General features: G+C 37.6%; 1 pseudogene across 1 annotated transcript in view; it reads right to left on the minus strand.

Moving 5' to 3' along the window:
* LOC311189093 (dynein axonemal heavy chain 11-like) overlaps positions 1-15,575 on the minus strand; it is a 29,065-nt pseudogene extending 13,490 nt beyond the window's left edge. Inside the window, exons 1-8 of the transcript in view lie at positions 15,480-15,575; positions 13,118-13,302; positions 10,236-10,395; positions 9,341-9,449; positions 8,604-8,689; positions 7,645-7,807; positions 4,542-4,646; positions 439-452 (exon numbers count right to left, since the gene is read on the minus strand). The product of the transcript in view is annotated as a dynein axonemal heavy chain 11-like (transcript). The remainder of the gene's footprint in view (positions 1-438; positions 453-4,541; positions 4,647-7,644; positions 7,808-8,603; positions 8,690-9,340; positions 9,450-10,235; positions 10,396-13,117; positions 13,303-15,479) is intronic.
* Between the last annotated feature and the right edge of the window lie 1,507 nt (positions 15,576-17,082).

Genomic DNA, 17,082 nt, shown 5'->3' on the forward strand with positions numbered 1-17,082 from the left:
ATGAGACCCATCACAAAGCTACATCTGTCATCAGTAGGTCTCACACCTCATTCCTTGCCACTTATGAGTAACAACTACTACAACCAATTATAAAGGATTAGACACACCTCGAGGCATTTGTGCTTTTGTACAGATGCAAGTGTAATATAAGATCTTTTTAATACAGCTATTACAGCAGAACGCATTGCTACTTATTAAGCCAAGACCTCTCCTTACAAACAACGTGGACTTTGCCCAGAAGCAGACACTACTTTGACCAGAATGAGTTTCATTAAAGCCTTGCTTCTTTCTGTCTTAAAGCCATCCTAGAAACCCATTTTATTGCTGAGGTTTGGGACGTCAGGAGGAAAATAAGAGGTTTTTCCCATTTCAATCCCCATCTAGTGAAACATTTTGTACATTTAAACCAGCAACCTGTGCCAGCCACCTTAATTTTACCTGAACAATGTTATCTAGAGAGAAAGCACTTCAATTTAAATAAACATTCAAAACTAATTGCTTGCACTTCTAAAGAGTCACCACAGGAGAGGGGTGCCTTGCTCTAGAGATGCACACCCATGCCTCTAAAAGGAGAGCAGAACACACTGTGAACAACTGAAAGCAGAATGAATAAAGACATTTGAGAAAAATCCTCACAATGTCCATGGATTTTCTGCACTCAGTTTTGTGATCTGAGATTTAAAGGAAATATTTTGCTGCTCACAGAAAACCTACTAGAAGTTTGAAGGGTTCCCAGAAGTAGGGTAAAAGTTGACACATGACTTTTTTTTCAGGTAACACTTACATTCATAGGATTATAGTCTCCTGAGTTGGAAGGAACCCACAAGGATTATCAAGTCCAACTCCTGGCTCTTCACAGGGCCAGACAAGTCAGGGCATGGGACTGAATGCGTTGTCCAGACACTTCTTGAACCCAGTCAAGCTCAGTGCTGTGACCGCTTCCCTGGGGAGCCTGTTCCAGCGCCCGACCAACCTCTCAGTAAAGAATGAATAATGACTCCAGGAAGGGAAGGAACATGTCAGAATACAGTTTTTCAGTTAAAAAAACCCCCAAAACTATTATTTTGTGAAATAGTTCTTCTATCACAATAGGATAATTAAAGAATCATTATTGTATATTAAGACAGTACAACTTCTTGTTTATAAGAATTGGTGTGTGTGAAAGTAAAAAAATTGTCGCAGGAGTTGGACAACATGAGAATATGCCACAGTTTGCCACAGCCAGAATTTAATAAATCAACAGCTCTCCTCCCCTAAAACCCAACCAACCCAACAAAACTAAATTACACCACTTATCATCACATTTAATAGCCATGAAATTTGGCTAACTCTTTATTTGTCCTTTTTCATATGCTCATAATTTTGTAGCCAAAAGCTCTGTATTTTAAACGGTGTGAAAGTATTTTGTTTTCATTTTTAAAGTCTGCTATGTAATAGCTTGAGATAGTGGCTATCAGCTCTTGTATTATGAGAAACAGTGATCAAAGATTAAACTTAATCCACCTTCTGTATTACAAGGATAATTTCAGACACCCCTATCGGATCACCATCCCCCTTTAAAGTCTCTTTCCTATTTCCTATTTCCCTTCAGCAAGTTTTCTAGGTTGGAAAAATAAACCAAAACTACTTGAAGTTTTCACAAAGAGAAAGAATACTTACACCAGGACAAAAACATTCAACAGAAACTGGAGGTAAACAAGGGTGATCTGTCTACAGAATACAGCTAACAATATTAGAAGTAAACTGCTTGGTTTGACAACACTGAAACTGACAGTTTTGGCTTCCTCACACAAATATTTGGGTTCAATATTTGTATGCATATTGGTTGCATACTCTGTAGGGGAATCCACTTTTAAAAAGGGTATATAATGGCAGGACAAGGGGGAATGGACTAAAGCTAAAGGAGGGAAGGTTTAGATTAGATACTAGGATGAAGTTTTTTACAGAGAGAGTGGTGAGGTGCTGAAACAGGCTGCCTAGAGAAGTGGTGGATGCCCCATCCCTGGAAGTGTTCTAGGCCAGGTTGTATGGGTCCCTGGGCAACTTTATAGATCCAGACCTGGAGGTTGGTGACCCTACCTGTGGCAGGGGGGTTGGAACTATATGATCCTTGGGGTTCCTTCCAACCCAGACCATTCTATGATTCTTGCAACACTGTTGTAGTTGACATTTGTCAGTATCTTTCATCTCACTCTGGAATAATTGCGTGGGAAACCCATTAATTAGGATGTGATAACAATGTCCACGAGAAAAACAAAATGGAAGAAAAAGGCTAATAGCAGCTTATTTACTACACGATTGAAATGATTAAATATGCTACTCATTTCTTTGTGAGACTATTTCCACATTGAACTTCTTTTCATTGAATTAAACAAAAAGATATCCATACCTCCTTCTTGTGGCAGCCCTCCAGGCCTGACACCAAGCCCTCTCCCAGCCTTCCAAATGTCATTTCTACATTTGAAACCCAACAGATTTGTGATCCAGTAAGTGCAACCTGGGCTAGGTAGTCAAAAACCCACCATCCTCTCTGCTTCTCTTCCCCACATAGACTGGTATCACCTCCATGATGCAGGGACACACTCATTTGTGTACAGCTTCCTCAAAGTACTGCAACCAAGACTCTACCTTTTGAAGACACGCCCCCCCCCCCCCCCCCATCAATAGTGGTTTATTTATGTTAAACCACTATTTAACATAAATAGTACATTTTATGCTAATAATATAGCAAGCTCCTCTCATTACTTTTTATGAAGGATTTGCTTTACATCAAAATTCTTTATAAACCTGAACCAAGAGCTGGGTTTTTTTCCTTCCATTTTCTTTCTCCTACTGCCTCTTCAGTAGGAATTCGTTCAAAGGAGCCTTTCCCAGTTACTGAGATCCAAGACATCCTTTTGTTCTACACAGACATACTGTCTTAGAGCTTCAGATATGAAAGTCTGAAGATTTACTTTGTGTCCACAGAACAGACGACACAGACAACACAGTCTTTCCTATGTCTCTACGCACTCAAACGTAGCAGTATCTTGGAGAAACTATCGCTAAGAGGCAAGCTGCATATATTTGCCCATTCAGTCTGGGGCCTCCCTACTGAGACAATCAATCATTAGAACCACATGCGACATTGATTTTATGCAATGTGAATGCTTATCCATTCAGCACTGTTCTGAGAACAATAAGTTATTGTCTCAGAAGCTGCTGATCTGTTCTTTCTGACCTACCACTACCCCGTTAGAACACATACTGGCTGGCCAATTAGCAAATATGAGGCTCAAAACCAGTTAAAAAACCTTGTTCATCTGATAGGGGACATGGGAGAGAGCTGGAGGTCTGGAGAGGTGTGTGCTAAAGGATAAGAGAGGAGGAAACCTGAAAGTACAATGGAAGATGAAATAAAAGGACAGAAGAAAAGAAGTATGAGAACTGCAACATTCAACCATAGGCTTCATCAGTTCCATGGCATTTAGTACATTTTTTTTTCTTTTTCAATGCTCCTAGATACTTAACAGTCTACATTTCTTTAAAAAAAAAAAAATTACAAATAAACCCTCCAAACCACTACCAACAAAATAATCCCAAACCAAAACATCAAAAGACTCAGATACAAGGGGCAGCTTGACAATTATTTTAAATTCACTTTGTGGTGAAAAAATGTTTTGAAAGTTGGAAAAAATAGTTGTAAGGGTTTTGTTGTGTTTTGTGGTTTTTAAATTTTGTGTTTGGTTTTGTTGGTTTTTTTCCACTAAATTTACATTTTAAAAAGCAGAATTTCATGGCACTGAAAGTGTCTATTTAATCTACATCCCAAAGAGGGCAAAATCTGGACGGGAATTTTCACATATTGAGCTACTGGTGCAAATCCAGAGAAGGCCATGAAGATGATCAGAGTGCTGGAGAACCTCCCATACAAAGACAGACTAAGAGACTGGGGCTTGTTTTATCTGGAAAAGCCAAGGTTCCAGGGAGACCTTATAGCAGCCTTCAAGTACTTTAAGGGGGCCTACAGGAGAGCTGGAGAGGGACTGTTTGCAAGGGTGTGGAGTGATAGCAAAAAGGATAATGGGTTTATGCTGAAGGTGGGTAAATTTAGATTAGGTATTAGGAATAAATTCTTCCCTGTGAGGGTGGTGAGGCCTTGGCACAGATCATTGTGCTTGAAAGGGCTCAGTGTTCAAGCCTCACAAGCTCTTCATCCTCTGGGGAAGTATCAGTTTTTGTGTTACATGTCATATCATATCTAAAAAAGCTTTGCTGAAGACACACCAATAACTCTAACTCTCAGAGAATTAATGGCCTTCGCTGGGTAGTCACTGAGGCCAGGAGTATCATCTGGCATGTAGATAACATATTGTGAAGCTTCTGAAATACATCAAAGCGCCTGTGCTTTTATACAAATTGGTCTCAAAGTGTCACAAAACCTAGCAGATTATTGTTCAAGGGAGGAAAACAGAAGGACAGCTACAAAAACACCCCTTGTTCCATGGTCAGTGGCTCAGTCAGAAACAGCCTAACAGAGACCATAGATCTTTCAGTCTTACTTATCATCACTCTGCATAACATGTCTGAAATTTGATCAATCAGCTCCAGAAGTGGAATAGATTTGGTAATCTCATTGACCTTTTCCATCTCCAATTTCTGTAAACCTACAATCCAAATATCCAAATCAATGGAAATTGCACATAGTTAGATTTCCAGCAAGAGACAGCACGGGATTTCTAACACTTCTCAGCACCATAGTTTAATTTCTCCTTGCTGAACACCTAGTACTTGTCCTCGCTGGAGGGAAAATGTTTACTGCTTTCTTTACAAATAATGCTCCTATGGGAGAAGAAACACAGGAAAAAAGGTGCAGTTCTACAATACTATGTCCTCACATGGTTAGCTGGAAAACTTTCTTTTCTATAGACAAAATAGTAGACAAAAAGTAGAATAGTATGTACAGAGGTTCACCCGTTTTAGGCATGTTCCTTTTGTAAGGACATCTAGGGAATCTACTGAAGAACCAAGACAAAAATGAGGAAAAGATACACATACACACTGGGTTTCTAAATATCCAGCCAGAGGTTTTTCACGAGAAAGTCTGAAAAGAACAGAGATTTTACCATTCCGTATCTTTAATCAAACTAAACCCAAGAATCCCTTCCCAGTAGATGGAGAAATCAAACCAAAGAGTAAACCAGGATACCACAATCCACTTCTGATTTAAAATAACAACAACGATAAATACAACTGTAAGGATCAGACAAAATGGCAAACCTTACAGGTTTCCTTTCCAGAAATTACAACAGTTGAAACAGATCATGCTCTTTTTACTCATTCAGACCAAGGAACCCAAGAGATATGAATGGTGCCAGAAAACTCCCTGAAAGGGTAAGATTGGCTGAGCAGAATCTCTTCTTCAAGCTTTTAGAGTCCAGTCTTAAAAAGTGAGGGGCAAGAACAAAATTTCTTACTTGATAGAGCAGTTAATTGCAGAGAAGTTTAAAAAAGAAAAGAAAAAGAAGAAGAAAAAGGAAAAGAGGGGAGAGGGGAGAGGGGAGAGGCTAAGAAATCAGTCTAATGGAGGAGCAAAGTAACCACTTCTCTTAAGAGGCACCCTTTTTTTATGTATGAAGGATAACAAACATGAAAACACGTGTTGGTATTGACAGAAAAAGTATTAAGAATCCAAATACTCAATTGCATACCTGTCTGGGAAGGAAAAAGCACATTTATTAACTGTGCCTGATGCACGTTAGCTATTGGCTTAGTATCTCATTACAAAAGTGACCTCTCAAAAAGCAAATTTAGGTTTTGCTTCTTTAACTTCTATAACACCATATACCTGCAAGGAGAAACAAGCTATGACTCTGAAAACTGTCTCTACAGGTCAGAAGAGTGAATGTCAGTGGGAAGTGCAACACATACGTTCAAGTGTGTTGAAGGATGACCTTTGCTGTACACAGTCCGTTATCTCCTGCTGTAAGTGCAAAAGAAAAACTCCCAGCTCCCAGTTTGTGGATGAGGAGAAAATGAATTTGATCCAAGCTGAACATATTTTTAACACATTTGGCAAAATTTTACTTGATGCAATCCATAAAAAAAGGTACTGATGCTTCAAATGTAAGTGATTATATAAAAAGCAAAACAAATCCAGTATGCCAACTAAAAAAAAAATTGCCATCAGATCATCTCACACCTGTTCACAAAGTAAACATGATTCAGCAACTCTCATTTCCTGACTGTTCCACAATTCATAATGATACTGGAAATTTCACCTGTGCTGCAAAGCTTCCAACTTTTCATATGCCTGGTTTGGTTGTAGTTCCCATCACATTCTTTGTATTTGCCGTGTCAGTCAGCAACTCCTGTACAGACGTACAAGAAAGTTACTGCAGTAGTGTTTACTATACTGGGACAAGGAAAGCACTGGGGGAAACAGCTGGAAGGAGGCACCTCATCAGCTTGGTTTAGGTTCTGTTTCTTGAACGACAAAAGAAAAAAAGAAATCCACAGTCCCTTATTTTGACAGTGTTTAGACTGAACGTGAAGGAAATGTAAAATGAACAGAGAGAACTGCACTGGAGGAAAGCAAATACCACTGATTATACTGTTAGATCTCTTCTAACAAAATAAAAATGACAGATCATAACAGAAGCATTAGCTTGTACAATAATTCTGCTTATGTGTGCAAGCCCAATGCCTTTTTCAACAGGCACCGTGAAGAAACTCACGCATGTTAAATGCCATGAATAATTTCATTGTTCTAAACCAGTTTGTCAACTTGTAAGAAGGTGTGAATATAGATTATATCTTGTTTTGGCATACAGTTAGACATTCTGCTGCCCACAGCGCTTAAACTGCAGATTTAAACAATTAGAATTTTATTGGAAATTTTAAACACAGAACCTCCCTATAGAGTTTTATCACTTCTTAGCTCTTCCAAACTGTACATAATGAAAACTTTCCCTGTCATATGTGGATTGAGTTACATTGATATGTATATTGATACTGATATATTGATAACATGCAAGTTATTCTCTTCACTGAGCAAGAGTTCAGTGACCTTTATTCATCAGAAGGAACAATTAAAACAGTATTTTGGTACATCCAAATGTTTAGGTAATTACCTTTAGCCATTAATGAATAGCAGGCCATAAACTTGTATTTGAGCTATCACTGTCCCAAATAACACAGATCTTGGCAGAATGAATAACTTGGAAGTTTCGTAGCTCCGTGTGACTCCAGGAGATTAAAAAGTTAACAAAGTGCAAATAAAAGAAGATGTTAAAGTCATGTGAAGGAATGACCTGCATAACTTTGTTACAAATCTAGATTTGTGACAATGTAGGAACCAACAGCTGCCAGTCCATGCACTAAGAAAACAAAGCAAATAATTACTTTGATTTTATTAAAATCCACTTCTGATATTCTCCCAAGTAAGCCTAAGACTCTCGTAATAATGCCAATTCAGTGGGTTAGAAATAAGCCTGTCATAGAAATTCTCAAACTAAACTGTCAATATGTTAATATTTTAAAAATACATATTTAATTACCCACTCTAAATAATTCAAATATAGCTATAAATGGACATAGAACACTAACTCTACTAAGTTTGAAGTCTCTGTTGATTTCATTGAATCTGTATGCATCTTCAGATACCTCCAGAACCAGTGAAAGTATTTTCTAGAGGAGGCCACATGCCTTGAACTTCCATCCAAGTGGAAATGACAAAATCTGTCAGGTATAATTCATTTGGCCAACCTTTCACTTGTTCAGAGACATATGCCACATATTTACTTTTCAGAATCATTTGCAGCTGAACCTAGAAAAACAAAAAAATTTGAAAAACTGCACTAAAAATAATAAAATAATAAATAGAGGAAACGGGGCTAATAAAAGTTTAACAAATTCTCCTGTAACTTGTTATTATCACAACAGGCAACTTATTTAAACGCTTCTATGGCCAGCATATTATTAAATATATTTTTTAAAAATGAAGAAAACCTAACCTTAGAAAGCTGTGATTTTGTTAGCTCCCACATGAATACAGGATTTTTAAAAATAGATAGTTAGATACAGTTACAGGCATACAGTTGCATTGCATGCATATAATTTCCCAGGAGCAACATCTGGAGAAAACGTAACTCTAATAAAGATTCAGGGAAAAAAAAAAGTTTTAACTAACAAAGTGTATCAAGAGAGTGAATAACATCGATACACTAGTAGTATTTCTACTAATGAAAATCTTGCTTCATTGTTACCTAAAGTTTCAGGCAACTGTTCTTTGTTTCTGTGATCATCTTCATAAAAAAATTCTATGCAGTCCATTTTTGGTTGATTTTTGCCAAAATCTGGGATGAAGAGTAGTAGTTACATCTGTCTATGCACATCACATTTCATATTTTGAGTTGAGAACTTAGATTATATTTAATTCACAGTGATGGTAAACTACACCACAGACAAGAAGTTAGTTTCACAAGGCTGTGAATTTTGCTCCCTAGGTAAGTTACATGAAAATATTAATTTCTATCAATTTCTTGAAACAAAACTTAAATCAAACAAGTAGCTTGTTACATGCTGTTCTACAAAGGCAGAAGGAAAAAACAGGCACTTCTCACCTTTTCAGTACCCAAATTTTTCACAGTGTTGTCAACTACACTTCGGACTTCATCTTCTACTTTATGAAGCTGAAATCCCAGGAGGTCTGACAAGGTAGTACCATCTGCTGTAAGTCTCATTCTTCACTTAAAGCTATACTAGTTGGGCATACAATAAAATCTATGAATTCATGAATGAAATAAACATGTAAAGAAGAAACTTTATACCCATCAGGTTCCAGGCTTTCTTCTTTTTATACTCAACTACTATTCTGTATATGAATCACAGCTGTTCCTGTAGTGTTCTGCAAATAGTCTGGGGCCTTTGTTGCTATTTTTTGCTTCATACTTTCCTTGTCCCATTGGAACTGTGTCCTGCAAGGCTATTATCAACAAAACATTGTGAATACTTCAAGCAAAGTCCTCTCTTTAAAAATTAGTATCTTTGCTGCAGTGTTCTGGGACTCTGTAAGAGCAGAGCAGATGAACCTCTGCCAATTCCACCTGCTTCTAAAAATAACCTGTCGTAAAACCCCACCTTCATTTATTCTTTCACATTCTGCCTCAATTTAGAGAAATGACAGTATGGTTGGACCATGTACCTCTGCAGGGACTGGAAACTCATCCAGAAGAATAAAGTTTTAAAGGAAAGCCCCCCCAACTAAACATGTTTTGGATGTGAGCAACACCTCCACTGAAACATCAAAGTGGGTGGTGGGAAGATTGAGAAAAGGGTGGCACTGAGATAGATAAATTACAGAAAGAGACAGCCATGGAACCTGCCTTGGCAAACCTTCTAAGCTCCATATCCATCTGTTCCACATTAAACTGTCTCCACTGGGTTTTAGCCCCATCATCAATGCTGCTCTGAAACAGAATGTACAGATAAAAGCGTCAACAACATTTGGGAAAGACAAGCTTCCACTACATCATAGATAAATGGATGCAGGACACGCCAATAGCTCCCAGACCTAATTTTTTCCAGCCCTACACCACCACCACCACCACCTAGAAAGCACACAACATAGTCTGTCATTTCAAAATTCAGCCCAAAAGCCAAGCATTTAAGGAGTTTCAATAGGTCAGTATCCAATAGGTATATGTACATACCCTCCTTGAGCTGTTAAACACGTCCCCACCCAGACTGACAATATCAAGATGCACCTGGGAGCTGTGGCAGAAGGTGCCCTGCACCCCCTCCTGGCAACACAAATGCAAGGTAAACAATTACTTTGTGAAAAACAACTTGCTGTGCACAGAACTGTACACGGCTGATTTCCCACACAGGTCTGAGCACTGACTGTTCTGGAGTTTTGCTCCTAGCTTTCTAAGGTATAAAACTTGGTTCTGGAGTAGGATTTTCTGGCTTTCTGAATTTTTACTCAATTAATTTAATTAATAAAGAATGTTATTGGTATTAAGAAAGCTCAAACCAAATCTACAATGTCTGTTTAGCTTTGGGATTATCTTGAAATTGGTTAACTCTGTTTTAACTCTGGGTATTCTAAAATATAGCAACTCTAATATAAAAAACTAAAGGAAAATTAAAATATTAGTGATTTTATTTTTTTAATGGAAATTATGAAAAATTCTAGGATCAAATTAAACGTACAGCATTCAGAATATATTCTAACTTTTTTTTTTTAAACGTACATTGATATAAACACTAATATACCAAACTGTCTCAAGCAACCACGCTTCTTTTTGACATTGTTTCACATTCTTCTTGTCTGGAATAGCTACCTGAAACAGTTCTGCAAATTTCTGCATTAGTAACATTTCTTTTTCCAGTATCTCAATCTCTTGATTTACCCTGAAGATGACAAGAATACTCAATAAAGTGCAACCACAGGGTATGCTGAGCTTACCTAAACCTGGCAGTGAAATCTATATATAAGATTCAATATAAGAAAACCTGACAGCAATTATTGTAAACAGGTATAAAAGGTGTGTTTACTTCTCCTCTGAAAGCACACAGAAGACATACAAAGGGCTCTATATTGGAACCATAAAAAGAAAACCTGCATAAACCCCAGTTAATTAAACTCTTAATGCATTAAACCACCTGTCCTTATGTTAGAACTGTATAAATGTTAGCAAAGTCTCTCCATGATGTTTTAAAAAGATCTCTGAATCTTCCACTTCAGACTACTGTACTCAAGAGTATGTTATGCTGACTTTAAAAGAAGTGAGCATATGCAATGCCAGAAAAGACCCAAAGGTCTTACATGGAGATGAAAGACTGGAATTCCCCTTTTCCTGTAGAGATCTAGTAACAAAAAAAAAAACAAATCAAAAAACCAATTCATTCAGCTGTCCCTACTTAGAGTTTGCATTTCCTTAAATGAACATAAAACCCCCAAACTGACTACATGCACTTGTGAGTTAATCAAAGCTGGGTTTGTCATGGTTGATACATAATTCTGACCACCAGTTTAGTAGATGGTCCCTTACTTGTCTAAGGGATTAAGCTTCCACTCTGTGCAGGTTTACAGGCTTCAACATGGCACCCAAGGTGGAAGCTCCCAGCAAAGGAACTAAGAGATAAATACTCAGCTAATCTCAATTAGCTTTGTGTTAAATGGACAACTTCATTCTGCTGCTCATGGATGCAAAAGTGGGTGAAAGCAGGAGTTAAGCCTTTGGAAATAGATGGGACTATGTCTCTACAAACTGCATAACTGAGGGAACAGATGAGGCTCAGGATTTGAAGACTGACGCTAGTAGATGAGTTTGCAACTAAAAATAAACTTCTGGCAGCTTACAATTAATCGCATTCATTATTTCCAAACACAGGAGGAGAGGCTGTACCTGGTAATGTTTTGATCCCAGGTGTGCTGCTACCCTTTTCACCTGGGCACTCACTCAGAAAATATTACCCAGGAGTTCATCTACTAGGTCATAAAAACCATCACCAGCCTCTTTATCTAGATAAGGTTTAAATTGAATCTCTGTGCCATTAAGGATTATTTGTGCTTGAGTAAGGAGAGCTGGATTCAAACTTTCTTCTGTGTTCTTCGAAAAGAAGTCTAAGCAATGCAGTATGGTGTTACGTAAAACATCGACCACAATGTCATCAATATAATCTGTATAAATCTTTCAAGAGGTGGAGGAGGAATCTGCTTTGAAGAGCTTTGAAGTTTCCTAGGTAAAAACATAGAAACAACAATTGAAAAGTACTTTAATATATGGCTGTATCAATGTGTATCATTCAGTATACCTCCTTGTTCCAATATTATTTTGTACAATTGATGTATTCGGCAAAACCACATTCTGTCATATTTCTTGCATCACATCCCTCCTTGACCATTCTTTAGTCAATGTACAAGACTCCTAAACCTCCTTGGAGTTACATTTACAGTAGCTAAACTAGTGCAAGTGTAAACGTATCTCTGAACAGAAAAGACTACAGATAACTATCTTACAATACAGCAACCTTGATGGAATATCCACATTTGTAATAATAATTCCTCATGTTTATTCTGCATTGCAGTATCAACCCTTGCATAGTTACCTAAATGTTAAAAAGAGACCTTTATTTTGATCTTTTTAACCAATCAATCAATCATGTAAATAAAGGCAATAAAAAAAATAAATTTAGGTCTGAGACTGAACTAAACTATATGATAGTAACACTAAGATTAATGTCTATAACAGACATGAATATTTGTTGCAGTAAACACAGGAGCAGGTCCCTTAAAAAGTTAGCAAAATGGGGCAGAGACAAAAAAAACCCCACAACAAGCCACCCTAATTATTCATTCATGTCTTATTCTAGTAATGTTCTTTTACACAGTCACTGTACAACGCATCACTTCTAGTTAAGTGATGCAGCAGTTCAAATTTAAGGGGATTACAATTTGATTTAGCCTTTATAAGAAAACTGGTGAATTAAATTATCTGATGTATATTTTCAATTACACATATAAAGAAGGAATATTCACCTTTCAAATCAAAACTCTTTCACGATGTATCTAGTGCATGAAAGTGTTTCTGGACAATTTATCCAGCTGCAGAAATTACCTGTGGGGAATCACAGGAACATCACTGGTCAGAGTTATGGGACAGCAGCACTATCATGGCTGCAGTTTGCCAGTCATTCCCAATCTACCAACTTTTAAAAGCACTAACGTTCTTTTCAAATGTTGCCCAAAACTTTTCTCTTTTTCCTATTTGTCCTCAAACATCAGCCTTAAAAAGCTTATGCTGTTTGTGCAATTAATTACAGAAATAATTAAAGAAAAACATACAAGTGAATAAGTACTAATAGCCAAATATTTAACACTCATATCATGACATCAAAATACAGCTTACTTGGACATTACATTACCAAGGTGATGGATCTGGGAGGTAGCTTCTTGCAGCATTTTGTATATATTTTAGCCAAGTCTTTCTCCTTTGTCACTCAGCTATAACAGAGCTTCTTTTTGACCTTCCCTGTAAAAGAAGGCACGTTCCATCCAAGTGCCCATAATTCCCAGGATTGATCTAGCATTGTCTTTTGATTGCTGAGCTCTCTGCTCCAAACCACATACAGTGATGTTTTCAGTTGCTTGATGCAGTCCCAGCAGGTGGTCACCTGCCACATCGGTATTTCCTCTGCTGCTTTTAGCTGGTCAGGGCTAGTCCTCAGCTTTTTTTCAATCGGAGAATATTCTGCCTCCAGAAGAGTCTGCATTAGTCTGTTGTACAACTGAGCCACAAGTTCCGTTTCTGATACCTGCTTGCAGGGAAGACACACATGTGATGAAATCACTCCACTGTCCCACATGTGGTATTACACACTTTGTTGGGTGGAAGAGGTGTCTGGAGGAGATGTATGGACTCCAAAAGGGAAACCGTGCAGATTTTGAATGTCTCAAAACAAAAGAGGCTGCTGGGCAGAAGGTAAGCTACAGGAAGGTGACTGGATCCACAACCTGGAAGATCCAGACTGGCAGTGCCCAAAGGTATCTAATGCTCAGCCACAGCCAGCATTGCAAACTGAGGCATAAGCTAGGGGTGGGATTCTGTTAGACAAAGGTGTGGTATTTCCCTTCCATGGCAGGAGAGCTAGAGCCACGCACACACACTCATGCACACGCACAAGTTGCAAGGGATGGGGAGAGAAAAAGAAAAAAGAAACAAAAAGAAAACACATTTTTCTAACACACCCCACTATCGTGAGCTTTCGCAAAATTGTTCCTTTTTTCATACACAGCTAAAGCAGAATTTCTCAATAAAGACACCAGCCAGAAGAAGTAAAGAAACAGTTTATCTTCCATTTATCTTTTCAGAGGCCTTAACACAATGACTTTTACTTTGTCCTCTATCTCAGACACGAAGGCACTAGAACAACTTTTTGCTGACTGGAGTGCACAAAAGTATACAGGAGATCTTGTAATTAATATTCAGCAATTTAAGGGCTTAAGGGCTTTTAAAGTTTGATAACTTAGAGAACCACTGCATTTTACATGGTAAGAGCCAACTGCCATTATTATATCCCTCCATGTCTCTCTGGGGACATTTTTTACTACTGTAATAACTTTACAGTTTAAAGTAAGAACTCTCCCCTGAGGAACTATAGGGCAACTAGATTTCCCAACTGGAAAACAGAGATAATAAAATAATTAAGATTTTAAGATTTTTTCATACCCAGTGATCAGTATCACTGACATTTTATGAACATGAAAGAGAAACATCTTAATTACAATTACACATACATACCTCAGGATAAAGATTCCCACTCAGAAGGCTATTTTCCTGGCTGTGCTTAACCAGTGGTTGGTCTGAATTAAACTGACAAATGTCAGCCACCTGAACTTTCTATTCACAGTAGGTCTGATCTTCATTCTGATGAAGGAATTTCAACATCTCCACATACTTCTAAGAAATGAAAGCATCTTCCGGATTTTCTAGAGACTCTGCAAGAAAAAACAAACAAAAAACCCGCACTGCTAATCAGTTTATCTCTTATAATGAATTTTTCATGAATTCTGGTGAGAAGTTTTACTTTACCACATTATTCATTTTTAGATGAGGTTCTGTGGATGCTGGCCGTTTTTAAGCTATCCAAAGCTTTACTAAATTCAAACAGAGAAGAAAAAAATACATGATGCAAGAAGCGAGAATACTGGGAACAATTAAAAATCCAGAAAAAGAAGGAGAATACATCCTCCTGGCATTCTACTAGATGTGTCACTGGTCAACAGTAGGAATTATTACTCAATAATTTAATTCAGGTGTTTCTAATGCTCTTACAGGAGTTTTCCATCCTTTGTGCTGCCACCTAAAAACATGTTTGCTGAAGGGTCAGGACAGGAGGGAGAGATGGGGATGTGATTTTCAAATAACATGGATGTCTAGGTCCCACATAAGTATCTTTGCAAGTCTTGTCATCCCCCAAACAATAATACTGTTTTAAGTAAGATATGTCAGTGCTGTCCTGAAGCAGAGAAATACCTGGGTTTGCTATTTACTGGCTCCTCCAAACAATCATCAAGCAAAATCTCTTGCAGTCATTAAAAATTTACTCTAAGCATACTACCAAGGGCATTTCAATGCAGAAACAAGAAGTTGCTATAGGATACCAGAAAATTTTAACTGTACATATGCACAACATGGCTGTCACAATTACTTGAGGAAGAGACCATGTTATGCAGATCACACTTGTTCCGTTATTAGCAATGCCTTATACAAAGTTAACAGTCTTTACACTGGAGCAGTGACTACGAACACTTATGAGTGAGGCAGAGATGAGAAAAATGTACAGGCATGTTCCTTCAGTTCTTGGTTTCCTGAAGTAACTGGCATATTTTTCTTAATTATTTCATTCCCCTTTTTCTGCTTATTATAACAGAAATTAAGCCATTATGCACCAATAAGCACATGATCTTTTATTTTTGCATTGCAGCATACCTTTTTAATGTGTTTATCGTGGATAGGCCTGCAGTTATCCAGTTCTTCATAAAACATTTCCAATAAAATATTGTCATTTGGTCTAAATATCTCCATGATGAAGGTTGTTTTGGTTTTTTTCAGAAAGCTTCTGAAGGTAGTTAAAAACATTACAAGAAAATAATTAAGGAGAAGGAAGAAAATAAAGAAACCCAAAACCAAACAGCAAAGTAAGCATTGGAGTTCTTGATCTCTAATACTCTTCTCTGTACTTGAAATCTCATCCATAATGTTTCTGAAGTACAAGTGTTGGGACTGTACCGAGCTATACTGTTGGTATGTGCCATGTGCTGATAAGCAAACCACATATTTCCAAATACGCTCTTAAATTGTGCTAAACAGATGAATTTTAGAATGCTAAAGAACGACTGGTCACCTTAGATCATCAAAAGTATGGAAGTAGGATTTTGAGGTCCAGGCACATACACCACTCTCTAGATACTTTCTAAATTCTATCCTGCACTTTTCTAACCTGTGTGGTTTCTCCCATTTTTCCAGATACATTATCTCCTATAAGTCCCTACCCTCTTCCTCCAGCATCTCACGCAAATTGGAAGTCTTAATTGCATTATTTTTTGGGGGGAAGCCTTCTGCTGTAAAAAAATAAAAAAAAAGCATAAGTTACTTCTTTGGGGACATCTTCCATTGTTCTTGCTATGATTTAAGTCATCTGCCTTTTGAGTGAGTAGATATAATGCTGTATGTACTATCTGAATTAAGAGAGGAAATAAATTTGGAGAGAAACAACAAACTCCAGCATTAAATGCAAGATGTTCATTTAACTGCTAAGAATGCAATAAGTGACAACCTAAGGAAGACATATTTATTCAAATTTTGTTGTTAAGTGTTAATTATTGCTGCCTTACACTTGCCACAATACTTTGATACAGTTTGCATGTGGTGCGTACAACGACATAGAATAAAAGTATGTCTAAGAGACTGCAAGAGCAATTAGCCTGTGTTCCTGGCCCCAGGATGAGGTCTTCTATACCTATGCCATTTCCCAGAGATGGTTTTCTAGCCCTCCCTGAAAGACTTTCCAATAAGAACTTGTCACCTCCTCTAGCAATCTATTCTAGCATTCATAACACTTGGTATAAAGTGGTTTTCCTGGTCATTGGACTTGAACCTTCTGCATGCAAAATTAGGTTCATTATGTTCTGGATGTAGAGAAGAGACAATTTCCTTCTTGTATGCAGAAGTCTTTACTGTATTTGAAGATTTATGTCTGTTCTCTGTCTTTTTCTTTAGCCTGAATAATCTTTAATAAATCATCTTTCCTGAAGTGTAATGCTTATACCTGGGCACAATACTCCACTGGAAGGTGATTAAAATGTGAAATTTCTCCTTCTGCCATTCAGGACAATCACCCATTTGAACCTCTTACATACCTCATTTTTAATATCATTACATCACTTAGTGCCCTGGTTTCAGCCAGAATAGAGTTAATTTTCTTCCTAACAGCTGGTTTAATGGTGTTTGGGAGTTGGGGTGAGAGCAGTGCTGCTAATACATTGATGTTTTTAGTTACTGCCAAGAAGTCAAGGACTTTTCAGTTCTTCAT

Source organism: Gallinula chloropus (genome assembly GCF_964237585.1).
Source record: "Gallinula chloropus genome assembly, chromosome: 2".
In the NCBI taxonomy this organism is placed as follows: Eukaryota; Metazoa; Chordata; class Aves; order Gruiformes; family Rallidae; genus Gallinula; species Gallinula chloropus.